This window comes from Pelodiscus sinensis, chromosome 3 (genome assembly GCF_052426305.1).
Source record: "Pelodiscus sinensis isolate ZL-2025 chromosome 3, ASM5242630v1, whole genome shotgun sequence".
In the NCBI taxonomy this organism is placed as follows: Eukaryota; Metazoa; Chordata; order Testudines; family Trionychidae; genus Pelodiscus; species Pelodiscus sinensis.
Genome location: NC_143054.1, coordinates 46,225,285 through 46,250,752, shown reverse-complemented (window position 1 = coordinate 46,250,752; position 25,468 = coordinate 46,225,285). Strand labels below are relative to the sequence as shown.

Here is a 25,468-nt window from a genome sequence, read left to right as displayed (position 1 = left end):
AAACAGACTCTCCCCATGCTAGGTTGTAATCTTTCCATCTGGACAGAGGGACAGTTAGGCCAAATTTGTGTTGGTCCTGCAGTCTTGTTCATCAGGTCACTGCCACTCATGAAAATTTGGCGTGACTGCCCTTCCATTTGAACGAAAGAACAGTCAGGTCACATTTCACCAACACTGTCCATGCAGCTGCAGCAATGCTCCAGATTACTCCAAAAGCCATACTGATTTAGTATGGGACTACTGTTTGAAAGTAGTTAGACCACTACTTTCACGCAGTAGTCCCATACTACTTTCTGGCTTTGTGGCTTATGGGATGTTGAACAAGGACATCTCCACACTCTAGCTGGTGCCAATGCTCTAACCAAAAGCAAAGGACATTTTTAGAATAAAGATAATAGAATTGTCCCTAAAACGTCTCTCTCCGTGCTTTTCTGTAAGGCTTTTGCCTAGAATCTTCTCTGTGCTCTGTCCTGCTGAGTTTCTTGAAACACATTTAAAGAAACTGTGGACGTAGCTTCACACCTACTTCTGAAGGTACTTGTTGGTTAGGAGTCCCCGAATAAATTTTGCATGGACTGACCTTTTTTGGTGTTTACATTCACACCCCCGATCCCTATCCCCCAACATTAAAAACATGGACAAAATTTTCAGAACCACTACAGTCTCTACACTTAAAAATTAGATCCACCCACCTGTGTCACTGAGGGCTCTGAAAAGTTCAGCACCCTCAGAGCTGTAGTTAGGATGACCTAAACCAATGTAGATGCAGCTAGAGCAGTGATGGGCTACCTGCGGTCCATGGGCCACATGCAGCCCACTGAGGCTCCACCTGCAGCCTCTTGTATACCGGAGCACTAGAGACCTGCACTGCCTACTCCTCCCTCTCTTACAAAACACTTGATTTGCACTCAGTCCCTGCTCCTCCCTCTCTTCCCAGAGCTGGAACACCATGAATCAGCAGTTTGCAGCTGTTCAAGCTCTTGGAGGGAGGAGGAGGCATTGGGCCAGAGCATGAATCAGGTGATTTGTGGAGCTCCCAAAGTGCTAAGTGCTGGGAGGGAGGTGGGGGAGTAGAAGGTGCGGGACTCCAGTGCATTAGGCAGACAAGAAGTCCACGAGGCTGCAGGTGGAACCCTAATGGGCAGCAAGCTGTTGTGACCCACTGAGATGAAGGAAGGCCACTCACTCTTGTTGGTTGCCCATCACTGAGCTAGAGTGACAGAAAGATGTTTCTGTCAAATTAACTATTGGCTCTTGGAGGGGTAGATTATGTTGATGGGAAAACCACTTCTCTTGATGAAGGAAATGTCGACACATTGTGTGTGCTACATTGGTACAGCTTCAGTATGACTGTAGGCACAAGAAGACTGATCCTTTTGGAAGCATTGGGTAATTTTCCTAAAAGAAGGTAATTTGGGGAATGTGCTCCTCTGTATACACTATAGAAGTCTTCCTCTTTGCTGCTACTGTGACAAGACAATTAGCTCTGTATTAAAACAGGAACCAAGTGCCATGGGAAGATAAACATTTTCACTTGGCTTCTTTCCCCCAAAGTGAAATGATTGGTCTTCAAGTAAAGGTATGTCTCACAGCTAAGTCTGGATAGGAACTCTTTTAATGTCCTACACTGAACTGAGACATCTTTACAGTTTTAGTTGAATTAACTTACTATCTTTCCTGTTAAAATGATTATGTGTATATTTTCAAGACCAGGGGTTGCAAGCACTATAGCAGTGGTCTCCAACATTTTTAAGCATGAGATCAATTTTTGAATTTAAGTTCAATCCAAAATCTACCTCAAATATAAATACCCTTGCCCTGCCTCCTTCCTGCCCCTTTCCCAAAGCCCTGCCCGTGCTCACTCCATTCGCCTTCTCTTGGCCGTCCTCACTCACTTTCATCAGTCTGGGGTAGAGAGTTGGGGTGCAGGTTCTGGTCTTGGATTAAGAGATCTGGAGTGCAAGAGCAGCTCTGAGCTGCTCTTAGGGCAGGCAGTTGGGATTTAGGAGAGGGTTCTAGGTGCAAGCGCTGGGAGTGTGTTTGGTTGTAGCGGTGCTCCGGGCTACGGCAGAGGTTTGGGGTGCAAAAGGAGGTTTGCTACTGGGGTAGGGTTTCGGGATGTGGACTCCAGTTTGGCACTGCTTATCTCAGGTGGCTTCTGGATGGTGGTGTAGTGGGGCTAATTCAGGCTCGCCCTAGCCCTGGACCACGCCCTAAAGCAGCCAGCAAACTCCATCCCAAGTCCTGTTGTGTCCCCTCTCTGCTCTGTGGAAACTGGATATAGGGTGGGAGAGGGGGTATCTTGATATCAGCGGCCCTCCTATCCCTCCCCTCCCCTGCCCTGCCCAGAAAGTAGGTGGTTCCACAGGGGGAGGGGCAGCTCGAAGGCAAAGGACATGAAATGAACAGCAGTTGGGAGAGGGATAGCTGAAGTGCTAGCAATTGGTAGACTCTTGGCGAAAACAGTGAGGATCACCTGTCAGAGGCTCCAAGATCTGCCAGTAGATCTCGATCTACTGGTTGCTGACCACTGCACTACAGTGATACAAATAATCATAATTATATTCAGCATACAGTGTTTAATGTTATTTTGTTAATTTTGCTGTGTCTATTTGCATTTTTACCTCCTGCTCAAACTTCATATTTTAAAATTTCCTCTTTCACCTTACTGGAATCTCAATACCTACAATATGAAAAGTTGATTTTTTTTTTTGTACTCCTTTCCAGATATGTAATAATTTACTAATGTTCACTAATCACTAATGTTCAACATTATGTTTGTCTGTAGAAATGCTGTTGGTTTTTTTCCTGTTTATCAGATGAAATTGGTCTGATATTTTGTAAACAGAATTAAATTCAGGATTAGGGAAATAAGTTGATTAATTGAACATCATGAAATGACACTATAAAACATGTTTGAAAATGAATATGTATTTTAAAGACTATTAAAAACTACTGAATTACAAGATATAATTATAATCTTTGTACAAACATTAGCAAAGCCATATAAAACCAAGGTTAGCATTCTTATTAGTTTAGCAAAGTGAAGTGTTTTGAATAATAGTACGAAATATTATGGACTGTGTAGATCAATTCAAATAAGAGTAAGAATTGTATTTGGAAAGTTAGAGTTTGTAGTTTCTTGTTCAGAAAGCGAATATTAAGTCACACTGCTATGAATATATTTTTCTACTGCTGCGGTCAGCTGGTTCTAGTTATGATTACTTTTATATTAAACAACTATATATTCTTCATAATAAAAGAGGATGAAAGACAGGATCTGTGGAAAATAGCAGAATGGGTTTATGCATTAGTTATTCATCTTATGAGATTTATGTTGAAAAGTTACTTAGGTCATACATAAATGTGCATTTGGTTGTCTAATTGTAGGCCTTACAGAATAATGATTACCATAAACACAGAACTATTGTAACAAGTTTTAGAGGAGTAGCCGTGTTAGTCTATCTGTAAAAACAACAGCGTATGCCCAAATAAAACTGTTAGGCTACGTCTACACTGGCACCCTTTTCCGGAAATGCTTAAAACGGAACAGTTTTCCATTATAAGTATTTCCGGAAAAAGCGTGTCTACATTAGCAGGATGCTTTTCCAGAAAAGCACTTTTTCTGGAAAAGCTTCCGTGCCAATGTAGACACGCTTTTCCGCAAAAAAGCCCCAATCGTCATTTTCGCGATCGGGGCTTTTTTGCAGAAAAGAAATCTGTGCTATCTACACTGGCCCTTTTCCGGAACAGTTTTCTGGAAAAGGACTTTTTCCTGAACGGGAGCAGCATAGTTTTTCCGGAAAAGCACTGATGATTTTACAGTAGATCGTCAGTGCTTTTCCGGAAATTCAAGGGGCCAGTGTAGACAGCTGGCAAGTTATTCCAGAAAAGCGGCTGATTTTCCGGAATAAGTGGCCAGTGTAGACACAGCCTGAGTCTTTAAAGTGTCACAGGACTCCTCATTGTATTTACAGAACTATTGGTAATTTTTGCAAAATTTGCTGTCTGCTAGGAGAGACTCAGGTTTGAAAAAGAGCAATGTTGAAAATCAGTACTGAAATTCATTGTCTGGACTATATCTTGCATGGTACATGCCTATTATGACTGTCTCTAGCAGCACTATTAATTAGTTGCTCTCTTTAGTACTAAAACATTATCTCCAAATTAAAAAATAATGAGGACAGAAAACTATAAAGCAATACAATCTCAGTGCTGATGAGGTAATGAATGGGTAGATACTAACTGTGGACAATTATTTATACTCCACAATTCACCCTAGGATGAATTCTACTTTCTGCTGATACAAAGGATACAATTGGTATATATGGTTGTGACAGTTTTCTTCCACTATTTGATCTGAGGAAGTGGGTCTGGCCCACGAAAGCTCATCCCCTAATAAACCATCTTGTTAGTCTTTAAAGTGCTACACAGTCCTGTTTTTGTTTCAGCTACACCAGACTAACATGGCTACATTTCTATCACTATGTTAGATGAAAGTAAGAGGTAAATTGGCATGAGTCCTTGTGAAAATAAACTGAGGTGACATACTACTTAGGGTGTTAAAAGGAAAGAAAAGCAGCCATCAAGAAGGTATAAGTAGGTGTAAGAAACAGGATTTCTCTTCACCTGCCCTGCTGCTGCTCAGGGCTAATCTACACTACCACAGGAGGTAGATCCAAGTAAGACAACTTCCATTGTGTGACTAATGCAGCTGAAATCAGTGTACTTAGATCTACTTTCCACAATGTCTTCACTGTGGTGTATCAACCAGAGATGCTCTCCAGTCAGTCTCCCCTTGTGCCTCTCATTGAGGTGGAGTACTGGACTCAATGGCAGAGCATCTGGTGATTGATTTATCTCATCTGCACTAGAGGTGATAAACTGACTCCCCCCCCCTCAGGATCAATCACAACCCTGTTGATCTGGCCCGTAGTGAAGTCATGCTTCCTATTTACAAGCAATGTAAGCTGATTTTCAGTTGTGCAACTTTCACTGGGTCTGAGTGGCTGTTTTGGTTTTCATAGTTATTGGAATACCAGTTCTTTAATACTATTGTTAAGTCATTACCCTTAATAATTTCACTCAATTTTGAAACTTCTACCAGTTTGAAAGAGACTTCCTGTGCTTAATATGGGAAACAACACCAGAACTGGTAATGGAATAAACTTGTAAATTGCCTCCTCTTTTCAAAGGATCACTAGAGACCAGCTAATTACCGAGGGTTTGTATACACTGCATGAGGGCTTATCCAGACTACTCTAAAGTATCGAAAGAGGATATGCAAATTCCATGCAAACTCTGCTTTCAAAAATGAAGTAGTTTAAATGCGGCTCTTTGGGCAACCCCCCCCCCGTCGAAAAGCTGCGTAAACCTCATTTTTTGAGGAAGAGCAGCTTTTCGACAAGGGGGGGAGGGTTCGCCGAAAAAGCCACGTCTAACTATTTTCACTTTTAAAAACTCTGCTTTCGAAAGTGAGATCGGAATTTGCATATCCTCTTTCGACATTTTAGTGTAGTCTAGATAAACCCTGAGTGTAAAAATCAGGTTGATCCAATTATACTATCTATATATTTTAAGAAAATCTCAGAGAAACTGTTGTAGAAGGAAGTAATTTGGGTTTCATTGCTGTTTCTTACAGACCCAAACTGTCGTCAAAGCTCAATGGGAGAGGCATTGTTTATTTATTTATTCAAAATGCTGAATGACAAATGATTAACTTATTTAATCAGGTTTTGTATTCATTTTAAGTGTTGGGATCACTTTCTAAGTAAATACTTCAGGATTGGGCCCAACAGGCCATTTCCATTCTTTGCTTTCTAAATTTTTGAAGTTAGATTTAATAGAGAAACCATATATTTAAGCATTTAAAATCTGTCATATAAAGGTTTACATTTGACGTGGTAGTAGTTTTTTTTGAGCTTTTATCCCAGCTTTGGGATATTTGGGCTTTTCTGACAGCTTCAGCTCCTGGAGTAAGGAGATCAGATGAGAATCTCACCTTTCATTATTGAAAAAGTAAGCACCCACCTTTCATGGTTTTGGAGAAAACTTGAAAACATGAACCCCAAGGGCTTAAAAACAAGAATGGAAATAAAATGAAAACAAGTTTATTATTTTTAAAAATATCAGATTTTTAGGCCACTCATGATGTTTGGGGTAGTAGGCGCACAATTTTTGAGAATGTATGGTTGGCAGTACTGCAAAGGGAAAACAATCTGTGATAAATGCTACAGTACTGCTTGGTGTTTTTCAAACATAGAGCAAAAAGAAACCACAGGTTTAAATCTTTTTTTTTTTTTAAGTTTGCAAGTTTTCTCCACTTGTGAATTAGAAAACATGTGTCCTCAAAAAGCCATAGTAGGGATAGACATATACTTTCGCTAGAAATTTCTGGTATGTAGGTAGCATTGCACTGGGTAGTGCCATTTGTTTATTTATGATTAGAAGATTTGTTTGCTGTTACTTAGGTCCTTAATTAACATTTTGTTTTTCTCCATTTAAATCATTGTTTGCGGTGGGATTGGGGGGTGAGGGGTTCAATATGCAGGCTGCCCTGCGGAGAGAGGACTATCCCAGTCCTGCCACAGCAGCTTAGAGAAGGTGCAAACTGCCTCTTCATGGCTGCTGCAGCTCCAGCGGGTACAGCTGGGGGAGAGGTGAATGACCCCTGGCTGGGGGACAGAGAAACAGACAAATTCTCTTAACTATGTAGTAAATAGCTGTCCCTTTCTCTACCTGTTTCCCCGGCTGGCCCAATGGGGTTATAACTGTCCAAGTCCTCATCTCTGGGTCCTTGCTGTTCCCTGTGGTCATTCTGCAATATAACTGTCCCTCCTACAAGGCCCCTTCCTTTCCATGTTATGAGAAACAATTGAATTCCAAGCACATCCCATTATCCTGGCACAATCAACCCCTTACTTTGCTTTAAGTTTGTGAAGGCTGTTCCCCACAGTGGCACTTCAAGTGCAGAAGGTGGGGGCCCATAAGAGACTTTAAAATACCCTGCCACTAAAGACTTCTGCTTAAAAACTCCCTAAGGTCACAGATTCCCTGACCTTGGATTGCGCACTGCCACCATCCAAGTGTAAAAATCCCTTTGAGAACCCAGGAAGATGCATTTGGACTTCTTGTGGAGTACCCCAGCCTCCTTAACCCTCCCTCTGGAGAGAGCTTCCAGTATCAACAAAAACACCTGTAATCCTCTTACTAGTTGATCTTGCAGTTTTAGGCACATGCACATAGAACCTCCTGCCTTGTATGATACAGGCATCAGTCTTAAAGGTGATTTTATTAACAAAACGAAGAAGACATATGTGGTAAAACATTACTTGCTGAAAAAAGGCAAGATTAAAAATACAGATAATTACTTCCCTAAGATTCAGTTTAAAAGTTACAGTGTAAGGGGAGGGGTCATTTGGCTCAATGAATTGAAGTCCAGTAACTCCAAAAATAAAGAAAATAACCTGATTATATCTGACTAAGCATTCCTTGTTCTGCTCACATATTTGTTGTTCTAAGGGCTAGTCCTTCCCTAGGGATGAATATCGCTGGATAGTCCATGTCTTGTTTCCTGGCTCAATCCATATCTTTCAGCTCTTCTCTGGTCACACGAATACTGGTGTCAGGAAGGTCACTGCTTCCAGTACAAAAACCCATACTCTCTTTTTCATTGGCTCTCCTGGCTTCTTGTCAACACTTCCTGCTTCCATAGCATTCCTGGAGACTTTCTAGGACCCACTATCTGTGGGTCCTAACTCTTACAGGTGGTTTAGTTAACTGGACAGTTCAGAGAAGGATATTACTCCTTCCATTCATTCATCACAAAGTTATGAGAGGGAAGCTGCATATTAAATTTGGTGGTCCCAGCTGTTTAGGAGGAGTTCTTGACCAAACAGCCTCACAGATGGATGGACAGACACATATTTCTAAAATATATACTAAGAAGCAAAAAATGAACCATGTATCTTAAAATAATGGGGGCATTGGCCAGCGAATAGCACCACTGAAGTGAAGAACCTGATCCTGGTACTATACAAATATTTGGTTGTTTTGTAATTCATGGGGAGTTTTGAGTTCAGTGGGATCAGGTAGTCTAAAGGAACTAGTCACAAGAGTAAGACAAATAAGATTTGATCCTTTATAAAGAGCCTGCTTGTGGAAGAAGGCAGCATCCCATAGCTTTAGCACTAAATAACAATTTGAAGTTTAGATTGCATAGACCTTATATTTTCAGCTTAGAATACTGGATAGTTACTGCCACTACAGGATAACATACATTCAGTCTGCCATTTAGCTAAGACACATGTCTGGTGCTAAAAATAGGTCAGCCAAGTCTAATGGAAATTTTCATAAGAAAAAGCCAAACAGGAGTGTGAAGTCATGCTTTATAGTATTTTAAATACATATTATACCAAAACAGAGAGTCTTTAGCAAATCTGTACATTACCTTTGCCAAGAACTATTGCCTTCTTCGCTTACATAAAGAAACCAGTACAGTGTTTAAACATTTTTTTATCACAGTCATCCCACTGCTGAGTCTGTTTGTAAGACAACTAGCTAAAAATACAGTTCTGGATATTCTTAAAAACCTATAATGAATAGTCTTTGAACACTTGTGCTATAATTCATCATAAGAGTTCTAGAGTTATTTATAAATTGCTAAAGATACATGCTGGTCCAGTGAAGAGAAAAATCCACAGAGCCTCCAGGCTGAATTACAGTCCTGTATTTGATTGGAGAGAGTAAAGTAAAGGATAGACAGAAGCATACAGTAATGGAAAAATGGATGCATTCACCTATTCAAAGGATGTCTCCTATCCTCGGAGGGCTGAATCAATCTGAAAATATTTTTCTATTCTATTTGACACATTCCCTCCACCACTACTTTATATTAACTGTTGAAGAGTCAAGGAATAGGATGATGGGAAAACAAACTCAAAGACAAAAATAAAAAAAAAATTAATGTGTATAAAAACAGTTGTAGGTGGGAATATATACACATATTAGGGATGTGAAAGTATAACTGTTTACATGGTTAACAAATGTGCTTGGGCTCATTGGTTGACATGCATGGTTACATGCAGGTCGTCTCTCCCAGCCCTCCCCGCCCCCGGTGCTATTTCTTCTGTATCAGCAAATGGGAGCTGGTGCTCACAGGGAGTTGGCTTAAAGCCAGTTCCCCTCGCACACTGGCTTACAGGGAGCCACTTGCCCCTCCCTTGCATGTAACCTCTCCATTTTTTTTTCAGAGGTTACATGTTTATTTTAATAAATAAATTTTAACATCCCTAATACAAATCCTGCATTTCCCTTTGCTTTGAGAATATTATAGTCCATACGGAAGATATGACACTGAGCAAATAACTAGCAAATTATGTACCATTGACAATACGGTAATTCCTCATTTAACACTATAGATATGTTTCAGAAAATGATCTTAAGTGAAAACGTGTTATGCGAGGTGAATTTTCCCATTGAAAATAATGGAAAAGGTGGGGGTTGCATTTCAAGCAGTGGTGTCTGTTGGGACCGGGACATAAGGTTGGGGGAGAAAGGGGAATGGGTTACAGCAGAGAGGGGATGTGCTTGGCTCTGGGGGAGGGAAGGGAAGAAGAGGGGAGGAGGATTGGGTAGGGAGTATGCCCTTGTGTCGGGTCTGCCGAGACCTGCACTGTGTTTGGTGAGGGGGGTTCAGAGGGGAACGGTGAGGCGAGCGGCAAACCCTCCGCCTCTTTGCAAGGAGGTGGGGGAAACCCCATGCAGCCGCTGGCAACAGGCCAGCTGGGGAAATCATGTTATTCCGGGGACGGTTGTGTAATTCAAAAAACGTTCCCTAAAAAAAAAATCGTGCTATCACAAAAACATGTTAAGCGGGCACGTGTTAAATGAGGAATTACTGTACGCTTGTATCTTATGTCCATTTACATAAGAACGGCCATACTGGGTCAGACCAAAGGTCCATCTAGCCCAGTATCCTGTCTACCGACAGTGGCCAGCACCAGGTGCCCCAGAGAGGGTGGACCGAAGACAATGATCAAGCGATTTGTGTCCTGCCATCCCTCTCCAGCCCCTGACAAACAGAGGCCAAGGACACCATTTTATCCCCTGGCTAATAGCCTTTTATGGACCTAACCTCCATGAAATTATCTAGCTTCTCTTTAAACTCTATTATAGTCCTAGCCTTCACCGCCTCCTCTGGCAAGGAGTTCCACAGGTTGACTACACGCTGTGTGAAGAAGAACTTTCTTTTATTAGTTTTAAACCTGCTACCCATTAATTTCATTTGGTGTCCTCTAGTTCTTCTATTATGGGAACTAATAAATAACTTTTCTTTATCAGCCCTCTCCACACCACTCATGATTTTATAGACCTCTATCATATCCCCCCTCAGTCTCCTCTTTTCTAAACTGAAAAGTCCCAGTCGCTTTAACCTCTCCTCATATGGGACCCGTTCCAAACCCCTAATCATTTTAGTTGCCCTTTTCTGAACCCTTTCCAAGGCCAAAATATCTTTTTTGAGGTGAGGAGACCACATCTGTACACAGTATTCAAGATGTGGGCGTACCATAGTTTTATACAGGGGCAGTAAGATATTCTGGGTCTTATTTTCTATCCCTTTCCTTATAATTCCTAGAATCCTATTTGCCTTTTTGTCCGCCGCTGCACACTGTGTGGAAGTTTTCAGAGAACTGTCCACGATAACTCCAAGATCTCTTTCCTGATTTGTCGTAGCCAAATTAGCCCCCATCATACTGTACATATAGTTGGGGTTATTTTTCCCGATGTGCATTACTTTACACTTATCCACATTAAATTTCATTTGCCATTTTGTTGCCCAATCACTCAGTTTGATGAGATCTTCTTGGAGTCCCTCACAGTCCGTCTTGCACAGAGAGATTGCAACACTGTGTGTGTTTGCAACCACAATGGGTTCTTGACTTTGACTGGACCCTTGGGGCACTATCATAATACTTATAGTAACAATAAACAGCATTGGTCAGATAAATTCCTAATGTGAGAATCCCACAGAGAGGCTAGGAAAATGTGCAAGGCTGCATTTATGGAGATTCCTTCGATGGCTTCCTCCTGGAAGGGTGATGTTTGCCTTCCTTTGGAAGAAGTAGGCAGTTCTATGTCCCTAAGCTGACTTGTGGCCTCCTGTCACACTCTGCTGGCTTGCTGTGAGTATGGCAGCCTGAGCACAGTACAGTAGAGTCCCTATCATCCGACCTAAACAGGACCGAGACATGGTCGGATTACCAAATATGTTGGATGATACGGACTCTACTGTAGAGAGCAATGGAACAGCTGATGCTGCTCCTGCCAGGACAAAGCATCCCTGGCAGAGCAGCATCAGCTGTTCCGTTGCTCTCTAGGAGAAGCTGCTGCTGCTGCTGCTGCTGCTGCTGCTGCTGCTGGGACGCTTCCAGGTAGGAGCAGCAGCAGCTTCCTCTAGAGAGTAAGGGAACAATTGATGCTGCTCCTGGCGGGGACGAAGCACATCAGCTGTTCCTAGAGAGCGATGGGGCAGCAAGCGGGGAGCTGCAGGGTCGGATAAAGCGGAGTGTCAGATTACCGGGTGTTGGTTAATCCGGACTCCATTGTACACTGAAATGCTAGGAGGGGGGGTCTCTTGGTTAGTCTTTTAAAATATTAGTATTGAATCACTGCAGCAGCAGCTCCAGAGGGACACGCCTCCCACCTCTCAAAAGAGGATTGCACTAGTTATATCAGGACCTCCATCATGAGTTCAGAGAGCCCCAGGGCTCTCTGCAGATAAGGGATACAATGCCTAAGTAAGGAGAAAATAATCTGACTCATAACTAGCAGTGCTCCTGGTTACTTGATTTTCTATACATGAAGTTTTACAGGTATTCTCTGAGGTACTGCAGATCTATTTACAGAGTCAGATACATCCCTCTAGTAAATTCTGTTGTTTCCTTGGCTAGATATATATAATTTGGATAAAGGCACAACCTCCATTATACTGCACACTAGTTGATAACAGACACTGAGCTCTTAATACCACAGATAAATGCTTATAAAACATTAGCCACCAACCAAGCATCCCCCATGTCCATGGGAGCGTCTGCAGTGCCCTACTCTTGTTTTCCCCTTCAACAGGGCTCACTCAATCACAGCCCTTCTTGGATGGGTTTATTTATTAATTGAGAGTTCCTAAAACTAAACACAAAAACCAAATCTTTCACCTAGCCTTAAGCTGGGTGCAGCACCTCCTCCCTAATCTAGTGTCCCTTCATGCTGTTTGGGCTGCCGAAGCTGATGCAAAACCTGTCTTATCTTTCCCCAAATGAATAACAAAACTTTCAGCTGGGTCTTCTTACCCAACCCCAATTCCAATCTTTAGGGAACCTTCTCTGCCTCCAGCTTCACTCTGCAGTTCCCCTTCTAACTCTGCAGGTCTTTTAGAAAAACACACAATCTCGATTTAAAAATTACCGGTGACTGAGAATCCACCACTAAGTTCAGTGGTTAATTACTTTCGCTGTTGAAAGTTTAATCCTTTTTTTTCCAGTCTGAATTTGTCTAGCTTCAACTTCTAGCCACTGGATTGGGTTACACATTTCTTTGCTAGATTGAGGAGCCCAATATCCAATATTTGTTCCCCACACAAGTATTTATAGCAGCCGTGGCCAACCCGCGGCTTGTGAGCCACGTGCGGCTCTTTTCCTCCCTCTCCTCCCCGGATGTGGCTTGAAAAGCCCCTCTCCCCAGTGGCTCATAAAGCCGCCCCACGCTCCCAAAAATGGCCCTCTCCTCCTGGCTCCCTGTGCTGACCTGGGCAGGGGAGCCGTCCAGCGTGGCCATTAAAGATGTAGAATTAAAGATGTCAGCTGGTGGCAGCCTGATGTAGCCAAAAAGCCTCTAAACATGTTTAAATGCATTTTCTTAAAGGGGCAGAGCTTTTTGTTGTTTTTGTTTAACAAAACGCAACTGAGGGCTCCTTTTAAAGGGGAAAAATGCTAAATGGATTGAGTACCTGAAGTCTGTCACTATAATAAGGCATGTTTTCTACTCCTTTAATTGTTCTTGGGGGCCTTCTCTAACATTTTTAACATTCTTCTTGAATTGTTGACCCAAGAACTGGGCACATTATTTTAGTAATGGTCACAACAGTGCCAAATACCGAGGTAGAATAACCTCTTTACTCCCACTTGACATTCCATTATTTATGCATCCAAGGATTGCATTTGCCTTTTTTTGGCGATAGTGCAATACTGGGAGCTCATATTCAGCTGATTATCCATGTCAACTCCATATATTTTTTTCAGTGTTACTAGTTCCCAATGTACAGTTCCCATCCTGCGAACATGGCCCATATTCTTTTTTCCTAGATATGTACATTTACACTTAACCATACTAAAACAGTTGTTTATTTCCACCCAACAAACCAAGGGATTCGAATCATTCTGTATCAGTGACCTGCCTTCTTCATTATGTACCATTCCTGCAATTTTCCTGCAAATGTTTCTAGTTCTTAGGAATTTGTATCCCCTTATTCTCCGATTGTTTCTAGGTCTGAAAAATTTGTAGATTGCTTACACATGAAAGTTTCTAGGCATTAAATAGGCAATAACTGACAGTTCAAAGAGAATTTTTGAGGCCATTAATTGACAGTAATAATAGATAACAATTCTCAAGTGTGCACAACCACTGTCAAAAAGTGTGCACAACCACTTTCAAAAAGTGTAGTAGCACTGTGTTGGGTATTCCATTTGACTTCCTTTGATTTTGATACTCATTAGTTGTATTGTAAAAGTGGCTTTTGTTTGATGGAGTGACTCACTCTGATGTCCGGAAAAGTTTCTGCAAGCACACTTGAGGTCTGTTGTCATTCTTCTTAGTGCCCTGAATGGGCCTAACGCTAATCAGCAGTTTTCCTGTAGACTACTGAAGCTTTTCCATAAACTTGGGCCCTGGTTCATTGCCCACTGATGTCAGTGCAAAGACTTCCAGATATTTCAGTGGGTATTGAACCATGCACTCAGTGACTTTCCTAGAGTTAAAAATTACTCTTTAGTGTCACTGCAGTCACACAGAAGCTTAAAGTCAAGCATGTGTGAAATCAAGGTTTCTAGTTAGCTTATGTTTGTCTTCCATCCAGAATACTCCTCTTATTCCCTGGAAAAATCAAGGAAAGGAATACAATTTGTTTTCAAGCCCAGAAATAACCAGTAGGCGATAATGAAGAAAATGGAGATGGCTGATGTAGAGAAAGCCAAAGTAAATAAATAAGATGGCACACTGAAAATATGGAGCAGTCAAAGATGCAGTTCACTAAAGCTACAAATGAACTGGTGTTAGTGTTATCATAGTCATCCTTGTTTCTTATAAAAGTATTATTTAGAATGTCAGAAGAAGAATTAAGAAAAAAACATATAGTAGAAATATGTTGCCAGATGGTTTCAACAATAATACCGGGCACACTTGACATTACATTACATCTTATTTAGAAAATATCGGACATTTATATTTTCTCATTTATATTTTTTCAATTTGTTTCCCGAACATAAAGCTCAAATGCTGGTCTGTCTGGTTCAAAACCGACACCTGGCAACCCTATGTAGAAAAGAGGATGGTAGGGAAGAATACAAAGCAATATCCAAATGCACTCATCTGGAAAATATTAACATAACAGCAAAAAATAAGACCGTTATTAGTCTTTCCACAGAGGTCTGGTGTTGTTATATTTCTTCAAAACCTAGAAAGGGGGATGATAAGAGAGGGAACACAATCTTAGATGACACAAAGTTATTTTGATTACTCAAATCCAGACAACACTATGAGGAACTTCAAAGGACTCTAACGAAGCTAAATGTGAATGGGCAACATGAGGACAGAGGAAGTTCAATGTTGATGAATATAAAGTAATTCACATGAGAGGAAAAAAAATGAACTACTCATACATGCCCTTTGCAGGTTTCTATATTAATATCAAATGAGACAAGAACTCCTAGAATCATTGTAGAAAGCTCACTGAAGATTTTAGCTCAATGTGAAGCTGAAGTCAAAAAAGAAAAGAGGAAGTGAAGATTCATAAGGACAGGATGGAAAAAAATACAGGAAATATTATAATGGCGTTCTATAAGTCAGTGGGGTGGCCTTCTCTGGAACGTTTTGTACAGCACTGATCACCCCATCTCAAAAAGAAGATAATTGAATTAGAAGGGAGTTCAAAGAATGGTGATGGGAATGAATGGAAGCATAAAACAATTTTTCTTAGGAAAAAAAATGGAAAAGATTGAGATTTAGTTTAGAAAGGGGATAAATTAGAAGAGATCTGATAAATTACGTAAGATATTGAATGGTCTTGAGAAGTTAGATTGAAAGCTTCTGTTCTCCCTGTATCCCACTATAAAAATTAGTGAATATTCAATTAAATTAATAGGTGGCAAATTCAAAAGCATAACTCAAGAACATACTTTTTCATACAGCACATAATTAAACATTTAAATTCATTGCTCCAGGATGTTCTTGGGGGTGCAAAAAATTTGGAAATGTCAGTAAGGGCATTTCTTTGAATAGCAAGAATATCCAATTATAATAGTTTCAGCTAAGAAAACTTTTGGAGAAGGAGTAAAACTTTATGCTTCAGGGTTTAAGCCAGAGGTTTGCAAAATATGGCCCTTAGGCTGAATCTGGCTTGCCAAACACTTGGATCTGGCCCACTGTGGCCCAGAGGATTCTTAGGCAGGTTCCCTGGTTGCCGCAGCTTCACACACTTTGCAAAGTGGCCAGTTGCTGGAGTCAGCATATATGTCTCTGCCCTTGTCCTTTGAAGAGAGGATGGTCTCCGCACCCTGACCCCCTCAAGTACCATTCTCATGGCCTCCCTGGTTTCGGGCCAATGGGAGCAGAAGGTTCAGGCATGTCCAACATGTGGAGACCCACTACTCTCTTCCCCCCACGAGAGCACACCATGCAGATGTACACATGCAGGCCCCAGTGTTGTGCTTAAAAGAAGCACCCAGGATCTTTTTCACGGTGATAAAGCAACACGCCACATGTATTGAACATACATAGATCAATCAATACTTTATCATATGCATATGACACATTACACTCATGCATTCCTAATTCACACACACACACACACACACACACACACAAGCACATTCCATCTTGTTGTTACCAATAGTTGCTCCCCCTAATTGCACTGGCCAGGTGAGTAAGATGGGGGAGAGGTGGAGCCGGGCTTCTGCCAATCCAGATCGATGCTCCCACGTTGACAAGATGAAAAACCCGGGGTGCCTCTGCAAGATGCCTCATATTTATCCCTCTCTTACAGCCAGTTAGTCATCACCTTGCCTTTCTTAATGTTACTTCAAAGAGAGTTCTTCCAAAGGGCAGGCACCTGCTGCTTCACTCCCAAGGCAGTCTGCATGTCCAGTCTTCTTTTCAAGGAAAGGGGAGAGATCTATTCTACTCCTAGCAAAAAAACATTTTTCTTTACCTTAACTATTCCTAAGACCAGGGCCCCGGGCAGCATAATTCCGCGGGGCCCCCCCTTTGCCACGGCGCATGCGCAGTGACGCCATGTGCATGCGCATACGCAGCTGCGCCACGGTGCATGCGCGGGGCTTTCTAAAGCGCCTCGGGGTGGCCGCCCCGTTTGTCCTGCCCTATATCCACCCCTGCCTAAGACCTATAGCATAAAGAGCTTGATACAAAGTTTCTATGGGAAAGACTGGATACAAGGTTTCTCTTAATACAAGGATTCTATAAGAAAGCTTAACATAAAGATATATCTAAAAGAACAAGACATGTATAAATAAAATCTCTTAATACAAAGTTATATGAGAATGATACATGGTTATATGGACATGTTACAGAGATCTATCCACACCAGTAGCTTGCTGCTTTGAGCAGTGTGTGAGGGCATGGCAGACAAGGAGCCTACTGGAGGGGCCCTGCTGGGCTGCCGGCTAGGAGGTGCTTACAATAAGCATCTGCAAGCCAGAGCCTCCACCTGGCATCCTATCTCCTTGTGCCCCCCATCTCCTTGCCCCAGGTCACAACCCCCAGCCTGTTTGCACCCAAGCCCACTGTACCCCCTCAGGCATTCCTGCCCCAGCTCACAACCCCCTCCTTCATCCCTAGTCCCTCCCATAGGCTATGTCTAGACTGCAAGCCTCTTTCGAAAGAGAGCGTCTAGACTGCACGTGGAACTTTCGAAAGAGCAAGCCGCTTTTTCGAAAGAAAGCACCCAGTGAGTCTGGATGCTCTCTTTCGAAGAAGCCCTATTTACATTCAAGAACGCCTTCTTTGGAAAGAAGCACTTTCGAAAGAAGGCGTTCTTCCTCGTGAAATGAGGTTTACCGCTGTCGAAAGAAAAGCCGCGTTCTTTTGATTTAATTTCGAAAGAACGCGGCTGCAGTCTAGACGCAGGTGAAGTTTTTTCGGAAAAAGGCTACTTTTCCCGAAAAAACCCCTGAGTCTGGACACAGCCATACTCTGCAACCTCTCCTGAACCACTGCCCCAGGTCAGAACTGCTCCTGAACTCAAACTCCTGCCCCGGCCATGCATCCTCTTTGGCACTCCAGTGGCTCCTTCTGCACCCAAACTCTATGTCTACACTATAGCACTAATTTGAACAAATTTAATTCCAATTAGTTAATTCGAACTAAGTTAATTCGAACTAGTGCATCTAGACCTAAAAACTAGTTTTGCTAATTTGAACTAGCATGTCCACATTGAGTGGACCCTGAACCGAGGTTAAGGATGGCCGGAAGCAGTGCCGGCAGGGCATCAGATTAGGACTTAGAGTGTGGAGCTGCTGTCTCAGGCTAGCCAAGGGCTGTGGTTAAAGGGACCCGCCCCCCGCCCCGGACAGAAACTTCTCAGGATTCCCTGCTTGCTTGTCTAACTCGATGAGGGACAGCAAAGCAGTCCTGGCTTGGAGTGCCCTGAGTGCCCACACTCGGCACATCACAGCACTCAGCCATCAGCCCGGCTGCACTTGCCGCAGGCTGTCATCCGGGGAGCGGGGTCAATCGGGGGGCTGCAGGAGAGCTTCCACCCCGAGGACACCCGCAGAGCCACCCCAGTCCTCCCCATCTGGGGCTTGTACCCCATTCCTCCCTCACCTCCTTCCACTTACCCCTCCCTAGCCCCGCTTCCTGATGTACAAAATAAAGGACACGTGTTCAAAAATAGAAACTCTCTTTATTGAACAAAACTTGAGACTGGGAAAAGGAGGTGGAAGAGGGGAAAAGAGAGGGTGCGAGAGGGGAGGGCAACTAAAATGATCAGAGGTTTGGAACAGGTCCCATATGAAGAGAGGGTGCGAGAGGGGAGGGCAACTAAAATGATCAGAGGTTTGGAACAGGTCCCATATGAAGAGAGGCTAAAGAGACTGGGACTTCTCAGCTTAGAAAAGAGGAGACTGAGTGGGGATATGATAGAGGTCTATAAAAGCATGAGCGGTGTGGAGAGGGTGCATAAAGAAAAGTTCTTCATTAGTTCCCATAATAGAAGGACTAGAGGACACCAAATGAAATGAATGGGTAGCAGGCTTCAAACTAATAACAGAAAGTTCTTCTTCACAAAGCAAATAGTCAACCTGTGGAACTCCTTGCTGCAGGAGGCTGTGAAGGCTAGAACTAGAACAGAGTTTAAAGAGAAGTGAGAGAAAGTCATGGAGGTTGGGTCCATGGAGTGCTATTAGCCTGGGGGTAGAAATGATATCCCTGGCCTCTGTTTGTGGAAGGCTGGAGATGGATGGCACGAGACAAATGGCTTGGTCATTGTCTTCGGTCCATCCCCTCCAGGGCACCTAGTGTCGGCCGCTGTCGGCAGACAGGCTACTGGGCTAGATGGACCTTTGGTCTGACCCAGTACGGCCATTGTAAGCTGAGGGCTCAGGGTCGGGGGTCTCAGTGGACCACCTTGATTTTCATGCCAACCTGCTCCTGGGTGGCCAGGCTGGCAGCTATCCTGCCCTAGACGGCCACTTTCCTGTGCCTAGTGAGGAGGTCGTAGATGAGGTCCGCAATGTCTGCACTAGACCAGGTGGGCGCCCGCCTCTTGCGGACCCGGGCAGGCTCCTGGGAGCCGCCAGCCTGGTCCTGGGAAGAGGCGGAGGCCTGGGTGGCAGCGGCTGGCTGGCTCGAGCCATGCCAGGTGCAGGGTCTGCTGGCTGGGTGATGGCAGGCTTTCACCTGGCACGGGCACCTTAGCCAGCCCGTGCCCCTTTAAGGGCTCCGGGGCTGGGAGGGGGGCAGAAGAGTTTCCTTGGTGGTGCCCAGAGTGGCCACCAGGGAAAGCTGGGGGGGGGGGCTAGCCTCCCACTAGTTTGAATTAAGTGGCTACACAGCCCTTAATTCGAACTAGGCGTTAGTCCTCGTGGAATGAGGTTTACCTAGTTCGAATTAAGCGCTCCACTAGTTCGAATTAAGTTCGAACTAGCGGTTTGCTAGTGTAGCGCCTATCAAAGTTAATTTGAACTAACGTCTGTTAGTTCGAATTAACTTTGTAGTGTAGACATACCTTGAGATCTCAAATACTTCCATTAATATCGTAGAAAAGTGCAGCTCCTAAACAGTTACCAAATTCTTGAAGATGCTCCCCACTGAAAATTATTGCTCATTTCTGGTTTAAGCAATCTTCAACTAGGAGTCTAGATGAGACCTTCACTGGGACAAATTATGTCATATCTGCCTACTGTTGGCTTTTTTGCCCATTCCTTTGAAATATATGGCCACCCTTAAATACTTTCAAGCTGCCACATCTTTAAGAAAGAAAGATTGTGCAGGTCCTTGTACCTTTGCAGCCACTACATTAGTGGTTAGAAGAAAACTGATATTTTGTTCTTGTTTTAAAATTATCATATACTGCTATGCTTAATGCAAAAAAGGCTTCTTTGTCAAGACTCTATGGAAGAAGCTGTTTGAAACACTACAGCTGCTAGCTATTTTCTTCTATCTCAGTAATACAATAAACAGGCTTCCTGTGTGTTAGCATATACATTATTTAACCTAGAACACAAGGCTTCCCCTTCTGGAAGAGAAGGACTGTGAAAAAATGAGAATCACACCACAATTAGTAGGTTAAAGACAACATGATTCTAGATGTTAAAATCAGAGCTCCTGGGAAGGTAGCAAAATGCCTCACAGCCTTCAGTGAGACCATGGCATAAGATGTTCTTATGTGTATATGCCTGAGACCAAATCACCAGGGAAAATGGATATGCTAAGGTACATTCATGCAGTGTCAGTCAGTTGGATTCACAGCCCTGGTCTACACTAAGGAATTATTTTGAAATAATTCCCCTATTTCGAAATAACAAGCAGAGTGTCTACACTACCAAGCCCGTTATTTCGAAATAAGGAGCTGGTTATTTTGAAATAATAACTCCTGCTTTCCATAAGGAATAACGCTTATTTTGAAAAAGTTGTTACAAAATAGTGGTAGTGTGGATGATCCGTTGCTGCTTTTTCGAAATAGCTACTCCCCAGAGTCATTCAAAGTAATTACTCCCTAGTGCTTCCTGGGGCTCTAAGTCGAGGTAGCACATCCTCATTAAGCCTTCCTCGGACTAATTTTGAGGCTTTTCTGTAGTTTAGACACGCTATTTCAAAATAGTTATTTTGGGAGTTATTATTATTGAAATAAGTTATTTCAAAATAATTTCCTAGTGTAGATTTGCCCACAGTGATTAGCTCTTTGCAACTCCCTCTAGCATGTCTTTTTCTGTTCCACTGTGGAGTGATTCTTCTTTTCTTGTTCTTTGGGATGAGCTATAGTTGCACATTCCGGGTACGTCTAGACTACATGGCTTTAAAGAATCCCCGCTTCATTAAAATAAAAATGGCCACAGCACTGTGCCGACGATCAGCTGATCGTAAACCCAGCGCGGCCGACAAAGGCTTCCCTTGTCGACTGCGCCGCGTCTAGACTGCTGCTCTGTGCTGGATCAGCTGATCGTCGGCACAGCGCGGCGGCCATTTTTATTTTAATGAAGCAGGGATTATTTAAATCCCCGCTTCTTGGACTATGCCGAGTAAACTATTTTACATGGCTCCGTCGACGGAGCCATGTAGTCTAGATGTACCCTCCTAGATTAAATCTCTACTTGTTTTTATTAACCCCATTATGTTTATTGCGTTATTGAGGTAAAAGGAAAGAGATAGCAGTTGTAATGTTTCAAACATCTTCCTCTTTTGTTTCTTAACAAACAAGATTTTTTTTTCTTTAAGCACAACAATATGAGATCACATGAAAAATGTGCTGATGACACTAATGTCAGTATATTGCTCTTTCTTTTTCTTTTCTTTTAGTTTCTTTTCGTTTCGTTTCCTTCCTCCCTTCCCTCCTCCCTTCCCACCCACCCGCCCAGATCTTGCAGTTCTTAGAGCTTACTCTACCAAAGATTCCATGGCAGGATTGAGTTGGCACTTTAGGTTTTGGACCAAGGACATCTCCTATCTTTCATTTTTGTTGATAAGGAATTAATTCCCCCCCTTTCTCCTCCTCCCCTCCCGCTTAGTACTTCCCACCTGAAATAATGATCCTTTGCTTTTATCACATTATAATCCTCTCCAAAGCAACCAGTTGTGATACCACAAACAGGAGATTATAACTTTTAGTGGAGAATGAACTCAGAAGCAGATGAGGTTTTCAAGTAAGAAATGTTCTTGCTGATATCCTTAACAATAAATAAGGGAAGATACATATGAGCAGCATTCTCCATAAACAAAATATTTATAGCATTTTCTGAAAGGCATCAGTGGGTCTTTAATATTTATACAAAATATTTAATTATTAAACCTAGAAGCTCTTTTAATATGAAGTCATTCAGTGAGAGAGATCCACACACTGAAATCCCTCTTTGGCACGCATCTCTAAGCACTTTTTGAGCTGCTTAGCTTTTACCAAATACTGTACTTGTATTATGTATGTAACCCTTCTGCCAGGTAGCACCAGCAGCAGCCAGGGCCAGGTTCCTTCCCATCTATCCATCCATCACAGAACTGACACAATCCCCCACCTAATAATCTGTGAAATTCACTCAAGCCCCTGGGCGCTTCTGGGAGGCAATACTTCCCCACTCACAAGCACAGAGCCCCTTATTTTTTGCCCTATCTCAGAGTGTAGAGGGGTCCACAAATTCCACTAACCCTGGAACCCCAGAAGAATTAATCTGGACTGAGGCCTTGAACCTCGGTCCTACCAGTCTTTGAAATCAATGAAACAATACCAGGTAAGCCAAAAGTGTGGCTCACTAGGTAAGCCAAAAGTGTAATATTTGTTGCTATGCAGGCCCAATCATTGTGGTAATTTGTTGTGATGAGATTTGCAGTCGAATTGGTGTGATGTCGGAAATGAGTATGCATCATTTTAAATGTTAATTATTTACATTTCTTTTTTATTTAATGAAGTGTACATAGCGCCTAGAATTGGCTTTGATGGGGGTCTGCGAATGGTTGTGGGGGAGTGCATTAGTGGGTCCACACTAGTGAAAAGATTGGGAACCACTGATCTAATGGAAGCTAATGTAGCCAAGAAATGCCTACCTTTGATGCTGTGTCATACTATTGCAAGGGAAAACCTTTCTGCCTCAGTTTCTATTCACCTGCACTATGAAATAAATAACAAATACTGTATAAACAATGGATGGTATTTTATGAAATTGATCAAAGTGAAAATCAAATGAATCAAGTAAAATAATATTTACATAAAAACAACAAGGTGGCACTTTAAAGACTAACAAATTTATTAGAGTATAAGTGCACTGGATAAAACTAGGGTTGGAATCCAGGACCTTTATATCCACAGTACAAAATTGCTGGTAGTGATGGCATTATTTTCTACATGGGCCATCTATTACAGGATGAAGCACACACACTGACAGTAGGTCACACAGCAACTTTCTACACACGAGAAGAATGTTGGAGATTAGCAATTCTTGGTGGTATTCTGGGCCGTGAAAAGGAACATGGTCATTTGGTTACAGGTAGCACATCCAACAATGTAGCTTTAATACATGCATTTTGAAAAGTAGTGTGACCAGGTGGACAGATGCTAAATTTCCAGGTTCAGTAAGAGTTTGGACCATGGTCAGTGTTTTTAGTGTGTGTTGAATTGGAGCATGATCAGTGTAATTGGCTTGTAGGAGCTTCATGATACTGAGAGCATGTTTAATGCAGTAGGCATGTAGGGAGCTCTATTGTACTGACATCATGATAGTTGGCCTATGGGAATGATGCTTCATAGGGCTGGAAACATTCAGAGATTTTAGCAGCAAGCCTCTAATAAGCTTTACTGACCATGTCAAAAAACAACTTTCAGAAGTTTGTAACTTGCCCAGATCTGGGTGGATTTGTGTGGTGACAGCAGAAGACAGCCCCTTGGCCTGAGGAATACCTTTTTGCTAAATTTCAAGTTTATCTTCCATACCCTGAAAGTGGTTTAGCTCTTAAAATAAATGGTTGGCAAAAATTAACATTGGCACACTACTGATTTTTGACTGAACCATTTTTGCTGTAATTTTCCAGAACCATTCAACCAGAAACAGAAAGCAAGTGTGGAAAATTTTAATCTGAATAGAATTTGTCAAAGAGACAAGCAATTGAAAACATAAGACTTGTAATGAAAAATGTTAAGCAACCTTAATTAAAGATGTAACTACCAGCTCTGCCTATAATATTTTTAATCGACATAGCTATAGAGAGAAAAACAAATGTGATGTCTAAATTACTCATCAATGTCCCTTTGCTGCTGCATACTAATTTTATGATTGCAGTATCTATAAACCTTTTCCCCCTGGGTATGTCTACACATCAAAGTTATTCAAAATAACAGCCGTTATTTCGAATTAACTTTACTAGCGTCTACACAGCCAAACCGCTATTTCGAAATTAATTCAAAAAAGTGGAGCACTTACTTCGAATTTGGTAAATCTCTTTCTACGAGGCATAACGCCAAATTCAAAATAGCTAATTTGAAATAAGTGCTCTGTAGATACTTATTTCGAAATAGGGGGCCTCCAGCTTTCCCAGGGTGCCCTGGTGGCCACTCCAGCCTCAAACAAGAACACTCCTCTCCCTCCCTCCCCCCCCCGGAGCCCTTAAAGAGGTTGACTCTGGCCACAGTGCCTGTGCCAGTTCCAAGCCTGCTGGCCCAGAGCCAGCAGTCACTGCCCCGACCCAGGGGCCCCAAAACATGAGCCAGCAAGCCACTGGCAGACAGCCCTCCGCCACTCCCCAGGAGCAGTCTGCCAGTTCCCAGGAGCCTACCAGGGCCTGGAGAAGGCAGGCACCTTCCTGGTCCAGGATGGAGTTCAGGGTGGACCTTACTTAGGTTTGGGGGAGATGCCCCCAGTGTCCATGATTTCCGCACTAGAGGGAGGAACGCGGCCATCTATGGCAGAATAGCTGCCAGCCAGGTCACCAAAGGCCACATGCGAACCCAGGAGCAGGTTCGCATGAAAATCAAGTTGGTCCGGCAAGACCCCCAACCCTGAGCTTCCCCTCCCCCTTCTTCCCCTTGCTTCCTCCTTCCACCTCCCTCCTCCCAGGTTTCCCCCTCCCCTCTCCCAACCTCCTTTCCTCCCATCTCCCACCTCCTTTTTCCAGTCTCACCAGTTTCACCCCCCCCCCCGCCCCAGTCTTGTTAAGTAAAGAGAGTTTGTGTTCATGAAAATACGTGTATTTTATTTTACATCAGGAAGGGGGGCTGGGAGGGTAAGTGGAATGATGTTAGGGAGGAATGAAGCACAAGCCCCCAGTGGGGTAGACCATGGAGGCTCTCAGTGTTCTTCAGGGTGGAAGCACTCTCATAGGGCCTCCTGGATACTGACAGTCCCCCAATGGTCCTCCTGGACGGCAGCCTGCAGAAAGTGCAGCCAGGCTTGCATCAACGTGTTCACGAGAAGCACCAGAGTGCCCAGGGGCAACTCTGGCTCCATGTTACAGAGTGCTGTGGTGTCCCGAGTGAAGGCAACCAGAGCACGCAGAGACACAAATGCTTTGCTGTCCCTCATCAAGGTAGGCAAGCAAGCAGGGAAAGCTGAGAACCCGCTGCCCGGTGTGGGCATTTTGTGAGTAGATGTGTTATTTCGAAATAATCTATTTCGAAATAATACTGTACCCCCTAGTGTTTATCTCTCTAGTCCTAATCATTAATAAGATCTTTTGTGATATTTCTTTTGTTACGTTGCTGCATTCTGAGAATTGTCAAACATGATATTCTTATAAATAAACTAGGCAAATATAACTTAGATGGGGTTACTATAAGGTGGGTGCATAACTGACTGGATAACCATACTCAGAGAGTAGTTATTAATGGTTCTCAGTCCTGCTAGAAAGGTATAACAAGTGGGGTTCCACAGGGGTCTGTTATGGGACCGGCTCTGTTCAATATCTTCATCAACGATTCAGATATTGGCATAGAAAGTACGCTTATTAAGTTTGCAGATGATACCAAGCTGGAGGTTAGGGTCAT

General features: G+C 42.9%; 1 protein-coding gene across 17 annotated transcripts in view; it reads left to right on the top strand.

The window, feature by feature from the left end:
* DST (dystonin) overlaps positions 1–25,468 on the top strand; it is a 466,993-nt gene that overhangs the window by 1,453 nt on the left and 440,072 nt on the right. The window lies entirely within an intron of this gene.